Source organism: Cervus elaphus, chromosome 1, assembly GCF_910594005.1.
Source record: "Cervus elaphus chromosome 1, mCerEla1.1, whole genome shotgun sequence".
Lineage (NCBI taxonomy): Eukaryota > Metazoa > Chordata > Mammalia > Artiodactyla > Cervidae > Cervus > Cervus elaphus.
In genome coordinates this window covers 12,180,647-12,189,183 of record NC_057815.1, presented here as the reverse complement: position 1 = coordinate 12,189,183, position 8,537 = coordinate 12,180,647, and positions in this window count along the sequence as shown.

Sequence of the window (8,537 nt, the reverse complement as noted above, 5' to 3'; positions counted from 1 at the left end):
AGCCACGGACCATGTGAAAGATAAATTCTATTCCCAGAGGCACGGACTTTGTGAAACATAAAGTCTATTTCCACAGCCACGGACCGTGTGAAACATAAAGACTACTCCCACAGCCAAGGACCATGTGAAAGATAAAGTCTACTCCACAGGCACGGACCGTGTGAAAGATAAAGTCTACCCCGCAGCCACGGACTGTATGAAAGATAAAGTCTACCACACAGCCACGGGCCGTGCGAAAGATAAAGTCTTTCCCACAGCAACGGACCGTGTGAAAGATAGAGTCTATTCCCACAGCCATGGACCGTGTGAAAGATAAAGTCTATCCCACACCCACGGACCGTGTTAAAGATAGAGTCTATTCCCACAGCCACGGACCATGTGAAAGAAAAAGTCTATCGCACAGCCACGGACCGTGTGAAAGATAGAGTCTTTCCCACAGGCACGGACCGTGTGAAAGATAAAGTCTACCCCACAGGCACGGGCCATGTGAAAGATAAAGTCTACCCCACAGCCACGGGCCGTGTGAAAGATAAAGTCTACCCCACAGCCACGGACCGTGTGAAAGATAAAGTCTACCCCACAGCCACGGACCGTGTGAAAGATAGAGTCAATCCCATAGGTACGGACCGTGTGAAAGATAAAGTCTATCCCACAGCCACGGACCGTGTGAAAAAGTCTATCCCACAGCCACGGACCATGTGAAAGATAAAGTCTATTCCCACAGCCACGGACCGTGTGAAAGATAAAGTCTACTCCCACAGCCACGGACCGTGTGAAAGATAAAGTCTACCACAAATACACGGACCGTGTGAAAGATAAAGTCTATCCCACAGCAAGGGAGCTTGTGAAAGATATAGTCTACCCCACAGCCACGGACCATGTGAAAGATAAAGCCTATTCCCACAGCCACGGACCGTGTGAAAGATAGAGGCTATCCCTCAGGCACGGACCATGTGAAAGATAGAGTCTATCCCACAGGCATGGACTGTGTGAAAGATAAAGTCTATTCCCACAGCCACGGACTGTGTGAAAGATAGAGGCTATCCCACAGGCATGGACCGAGGGCAAGATAGAGTCTATCCCACAGCCACGGACCGTGTGAAAGATAAAGTTTATCTCACAGGCACGGACCGTGTGAAAGATAAAGTCTATTCCCACAGCCACGGACCGTGTGAAACATAAAGTCTATTCGCACAGCCACGGACCGTGTGAAAGATAAAGTCTATTCCCACAGCCACGGACCGTGTGAAAGATAAAGTCTACCCCACAGCCACGGGCCGTGTGAAAAATTAAGTCTACCCCAAGGCACGGGCCGTGTGAAAGATAAAGTCTATGCCACAGGCACGGGCCATGTGAAAGATAAAGTCTATGACACAGGCAAGGACCGTGTGAAAGATAAAGTCTACCCCACAGCCACTGTCCTTGTGAAAGATAATGTTTACCCCACAGCCACGGACCGTGTGAAAGGTAAAGTCTACCCCACAGCCACGGACCGTGTGAAAGGTAAAGTATACCCCACATCCACGGACCGTGTGAAAGATAAAGTCTACCCCACAGCCACGGGCCGTGTGAAAGATAAAGTCTACTCCGCAGCCACGGACCGTGTGAAAGATAAAGTCTACCCCGCAGCCACGGACCGTGTGAAAGATAAAGTCTGCCCCACAGCCAGGGACCGTTTGAAAGATACACTCTATTCCCACAGCCACAGACCATGTGCAAGATAGAGTCTATCCCACAGCCACGGACTGTGTGAAAGATAAAGTCTATCCCACGGCCATGGACCGTGTGAAAGATAGAGTCTATCTCACAGGCACGGATCGTGTTAAAGATAAAGTCTATCCCACATCCACTGACCGTGTGAAAGATAAAGTCTGTACCACAGCCACGGACCATGTGAAAGATCACGTTTGTTCCACAGGCACGGACCGTATGAAAGATAAAATCTACCCCAAAGCCGCGGATCATGTGAAAGATAAATTGTATTCCCAGAGCCACGGACCTTGTGAAACATAAAGTCTATTCCCACAGCCACGGACCATGTGAAAGATAAAGACTACTCCCACAGCCACGGACCATGTGAAAGATAAAGTCTACCCCACAGCCACGGACTGTGTGAAAGATAAAGTCTATCCCACGGCCATGGACCGTGTGAAAGATAGAGTCTATTCCCACAGCCACGGACCGTGTGAAAGATAGAGGCTATCCCACAGCCACAGACCGTGTGAAAGATAAAGTCTATCCCACAGGCACGCACCGTGTGAAAGATAAAGTCTACCCCACAGCCATGGACCGTGTAAATGATAAAGTCTAATCCACAGCCACGGGCCGTGTGAAAGAGAAAGTCTACCTCACAGCCACGGGCCGTGTGAAAGATAAAGTCTACCCCACAGCCACGGACCGTGTGAAAGATAAAGTCTACCCAACAGCCACGGGCCGTGTGAAAGATAAAGTCTACCCCACAGCCACGGGCCGTGTGAAAGATAAAGTCTTGCCCACAGCCACGGACCGTGTGAAAGATAAAGTCTATCAAACAGCCACGGACGTGTGAAAGATAAAGTCTACCCCACAGCCACGGACCGTGTGAAAGATAAAGTCTATCCCACAGGCACGGACCGTGTGGAAGATAGAGTCTATTCCCAAAGCCAGCGACCGTGTGAAAGATAGAGTCTATCCCATAGCCACGGATCATGTGAAAGATAAAGTCTATCCCACAGGCACGGACCGTGTGAAAGATAAAGTCTATCCCACAGGCACGGACCGTGTGAAAAGTCTATCCCACAGCCACGGATCATGTGAAAGATAAAGTCTATCCCACAGGCACGGACCGTGTGAAAGATAAAGTCTACCCCACAGCCGTGGACAGTGTGAATGAAAGAGTCTGTTCCCACAGCCACGGACCGTGTGAAAGATTAAGTCTACCCCACAGGCACGGGCCGTGTGAAAGATAAAGTCTATCCCACAGGCATGGACCATGCGAAAGATAAAGTCTATCCCACAGCCACGGACCGTGTGAAAGATAAAGTCAACACCCAGCCACAGACCGTGAGTAAGATAAAGTCTACCCCACAGACACGGACCATGTGAAAGATAAAGTCTATCAAACAGCCACGGACCGTGTGAAAGATAAAGTCTACCCCACAGCCACGCACTGTGTGAAAGATAAAGTCTACCCCACAGCACGGGCCGTGTGAAAGATAAAGTCTACCCCACAGACACGGGCCGTGTGAAAGATAAAGTCTGCCCCACAGCCACGGACCGTGTGAAAGATAAAGTCTGCCCCACAACCATGGACCGTGTGAAAGATAAAGTCTATCCCACAGCCACGGATCGTCTGAAAGATAAAGTCTATCCCACAGCCACGGACTGTGGGAAAAACTCTATCCCACAGGCATGGACCATGTGAAAGATAAAGTCTATCCCACAGCCACGGACCGGGTGAATGATAGAGTCTATCCCACAGGCACGGACCGTATGAAAGATAAAGTCTATCCCACACGCACGGACCGTGTGAAAGATAAAGTCTACCCCACAGGCACGGAACGTGTGAAAGATAAAGTCTAATCCACAGCCACTGGCCGTGTGAAAGATAGAGTCTACCCCGCAGCCACGGGCCGTGTGAAAGACAAAGTCTATCCCATAGGCACGGACCGTGTGAAAGGTAAAGACTATCCCACAGGAATGGGCCATATGAAAGATAAAGTCTACCCCACAGCCACGGGCCGTGTGAAAGATAAAGTCTATCCCACAGGCATGGGCCGTGTGAAAGATAAAGTCTACCCCACTGCCACGGGCCATTTGAAAGATAAAGTCTACCCCCCAGCCACGGAACGTGTGAAAGATAAAGTCTATCCCACAGCCACGGACCGTGTGAAAGATAAAATCTACCCCACAGCCACATACCGTGTGAAAGGTAAAGTCTACCCCACATCCACGGACCATGTGAAAGATAAAGTCCACCCCACAGCCATGGACCGTGTGAAAGATAGAGTCTAATCCCACAGCAACGGACCATTTGAAAGACAGAGTCTATCCCACAGGCATGGACCATGTGAAAGATAGAGTCTATCCCACAGGCACGGACCATGTGAATGATAAAGTCTACCGCACAGCCACGGACCATGTGAAAGATAAATTCTACCCCACAGCCATGGACCGTGTGAAAGATAAAGTCTAATCCCACAGCCACGGACCATGTGAAAGATAGAGTCTAATCCCACAGCCACGGACCGTGTGAAAGATAGAGTCTACCCACAGGCACGGACCGTGTGAATGATAAAGTCTATCCCACAGGCACGGACTGTGAGAAAGATAAACTCTATTCCCAGAGCCACGGACAGTGTGAAAGATAAAGTCTATCCCACAGCCACGGACCGTGTGAAAGATAAAGTTTATACCACAGGCACGGACCGTGTGAAAGATAGAGTCTATTCCCACAGCGACAGACCATGTGCAAGATAGAGTCTATCCCACAGGCACGGACCATATGAAAGATAAAGTCTACCCCACAGGCACGGACCGTGTGAAAGATAAAGTATATTCGCAGAGCCACGGACTGTGTGAAACATAAAGTCTATTCCCACAGCCACGGACCGTGTGAAAGATAAAGTCTACTACCACATCCACGGACAGTGTGAAAGATAAAGTCTATCCCACAGCCACGGACCGTGTGAAAGATAAAGTTTATACCACAGGCACGGACCGTGTGAAAGATAGAGTCTATTCCCACAGCGACAGACCATGTGCAAGATAGAGTCTATCCCACAGGCACGGACCATATGAAAGATAAAGTCTACCCCACAGGCACGGACCGTGTGAAAGATAAAGTATATTCGCAGAGCCACGGACTGTGTGAAACATAAAGTCTATTCCCACAGCCACGGACCGTGTGAAAGATAAAGTCTACTACCACAGCCACGGACCGTGTGAAAGATAAAGTCTACCCCACAGCCACGAGCCGTGTAAAAGATAAAGTCTACACAAATCCACGGACCTTTTGAAAGATAAAGTCTACCCACAGCCACGCACCGTGTGAAAGATAAAGTCAACCCCACAGCCACGGACCGTGAGTCAGATAAAGTCTACTCCACAGATATGGACCGTGTGAAAGATAAAGTCTATCGAACAGCCACGGACCGTGTGAAAGATAAAGTTTACCCCACAGCCACGGACCGTGTGAAAGATAAAGTCTACCCCACAGCCACGGACCGTGTGAAAGATAAAGTCTATCCCACAGGCACGGACCATGAGAAAGATAAAGTCTATCCCACAGCCACGGACCGTGTGAAAGATAAAGTCAACCAAACAGCCACGGACCGTGAGTCAGATAAACTCTTCCCCACAGACACGGACCGTGTGAAAGATAAAGTCTATCAAACACCCCGGACCCTGTGAAAGATAAAGGTTACCCCACAGCCACGGACCGGGTGAAAGATAAAGTCTACCCCACAGTCCCGGGCCGTGTGAAAAATAAAGTCTATAACACAGACACGGACCGTGTGAAAGATAAAGTCTGCCCCACAGCAACGGACCGTGTGAAAGATGAAGTATATCCCACAGGCACGGACCGTGTGAAAGATAAAGTCTGCCCCACAGCAACGGACCGTGTGAAAGATGAAGTATATCCCACAGGCACGGACCGTGTGAAAGATAAAGTCTATCCCACAGCCACGGACCGTGTGAAAGATAAAGTCTATCCCAGAGCCGCGGACCGTGTGAAAGATAGAGTCTATCCCACAGGCACGGACCATGTGAAAGATAGAGTCTATCCCACAGCCACGGACCGTGTGATAGATAAAGTCTATTCCACAGGCACGGACCGGGTGAAAGATAAAGTCTATTCCCACAGCCACGGACCGTGTGAAACATAAAGTGTATTCCCACTGCCACGGATCGTGTGAAAAATAAAGTCTATTCCCACAACCACGGACCGTGTGAAAGATAAAGTCTACCCCACAGCCACAGACCGTGTGAAAGATAAAGTCTACCCCACAGCCACGGACCGTGTGAAAGATAAAGTCTATCCCACAAGCACAGACTGTGTGAAAGATAAAGTCTATCCCACAGCCACGGACAGTGTGAAAGATAAAGTCTATCCCAGAGCCACGGAGCTTGTGAAAGATAAAGTCTATCCCACAGCCACGGACCGTGTGAAAGATAAAGTCTACCCCACAGCCACGGACCGTGTGAAAGATAAAGTCTACCCCACAGCCACGGACCGTGTGAAAGATAAAGTCTATCCCACAGCCATGGACCGTGTGAAATGTAAAGTGTTTCCCACAGCCACGGACCGTGTGAAAGATAAATTCTATCCCACAGCCACGGACCGTGTGAAATATAAAGTCTATCCCACAGCCACGGACCGTGTGAAAAAGTCAATCCCACAGCCACGGACCGTGTGAAACATAAAGTCTACTCCACATCCACGGACTGTGTGAAACATAAAATCTATTCCCACAGCCACGGACCGTATGAAAGATAAAGTCTACCCCACAGCCACGGACCGTGTGAAAAATAAAGTTTATCCCACAGGCACGGACCGTGTGAAATAGTCTATCACACAGCCACTTACCGTGTGAAAGATAAAGTCTATACCAGAGCCACGGACCATGTGAAAGATAAAGTCTATCCCACAGGCACGGACCGTGTGAAAGTAAAGTCTACCCCACAGCCACGGACTGTATGAAAGATAAAGTCTACCAAACAGCCACGGTCCGTGTGAAAGGTAAAGTGTATCCCACAGCCACGGACCGTGTGAAAGATAAAGTCTATCCCACAGGCCCGGACCGTGTGAAAGATAAAGTCTATCCCACAGCTACGGACTGTGTGAAAAAGTCAATCCCACAGCCACGGACCATGTGAATGATAAAGTCTATCCCACACGCACGGACCGAGTGAAAGATAAAGTCTATCCCACAGGCACGGACCGGGGGAAAAAGTCTATCCAACAGGCATGGACCATGTGAAAGATAAAGTCTACCCCAAAGCCACGGACCGTGTGAAAGATAAAGTCTATCACACGGCCACGGACCGTGTGAAAGATAGAGTCTATCCCACAGCCACGGACCGTGTGAAAGATACAGACTATCACACAGCCACGGACCATGTGAAAGATAAATTCTATTCCCAGAGCCACGGACTTTGTGAAACATAAAGTCTATTCCCACAGCCACGGACCGTGTGAAACATAAAGACTACTCCCACAGCCACGGACCATGTGAAAGATAAAGTCTACCCCACAGCCAAGGACGGTGTGAAAAAGTCTATCCCACAGGCACGGACCGTGTGAAAGATAAAGTCTATCCCACAGCCATGGACCGTGTGAAAGATAAAGTATATTCCCACAGCCACGCACCGTGTGAAAGATAGAGGCTATCCCACAGGCATGGACCGAGGGAAAGATAGAGTCTATCCCACAGCCACGGACCGTGTGAAAGATAAAGTCTATCCCACAGGCACGGACCGTGTGAAAGATAAAGTCTATTCCCACAGCCACTGACCGTGTGAAACATAAAGTATATTCCCACAGCCACGGACCGTGTGAAAGATAAAGTCTATTCCCAAGGCACGGACCGTGTGAAAGATAAAGTCTACCCCACAGCTACGGGCCGTGTGAAAGATTAAGTCTACCCCACAGGCACGGGCCTTGTGAAAGATAAAGTCTATGCCAGAGGCACGGGCCGTGTGAAAGATAAAGTCTATGCCACAGGCACGGGCCGTGTGAAAGATAAAGTCTACCCCACAGCCAATGACCTTGTGAAAGATAATGTCTTCCCCACAGCCACGGACCGTGTGAAAGATAAAGTCTACCCCACAGCCACGGACCGTGTGAAAGATAAAGTCTACCCCACAGCCACGGACCGTGTGAAAGATAAAGTCTACCCCACAGCCACGGACCGTGTGAAAGGTAAAGTCTACCCCACAGCCACGGACCGTGTGAAAAAAAAAGTCTACCCCACAGCCACGGGCCGTGTGAAAGATAAAGTCTACCCCACAGCCACGGGCCGTGTGAAAGATAAAGTCTATCCCACAGCCACGGACAGTGTGAAAGATAAAGTCTACTACCACAGCCACGGACCGTGTGAAAAAAAAGTCTACCCCACAGCCATAGACCGTGTGAAAGATAAAGTCTATCCCACAGCCATGGACCCTGTGAAAGATAGAGTCTATTCCCACAGCCACGGACTGTGTGAATGATAGAGGCTATCCCACAGCCAAGGGCCATGTGAAAGATAAAGTCTACCCCACAGCCACGGACCATGTGAAAGATAAAGTCTATCCCACAGCCACGGACCATGTGAAAGATAAAGTCTACCCCACAGCCACGGACCATGTGAAAGATAAAGTCTCTTCCCAGAGCCACGGACCTTGTGAAGCATAAAGTCTATTCCCACAGACATGGACCGTATGAACGATAAAGTCTACTCCCACAGCCTGGGACCCTGTGAAATATAATGTCTACCCCACAGACACGGAACGTGTGAAAGATAAAGTCTATCCCACAGGCACGGACTGTGTGAAAGATAAAGTCTACCCCACAT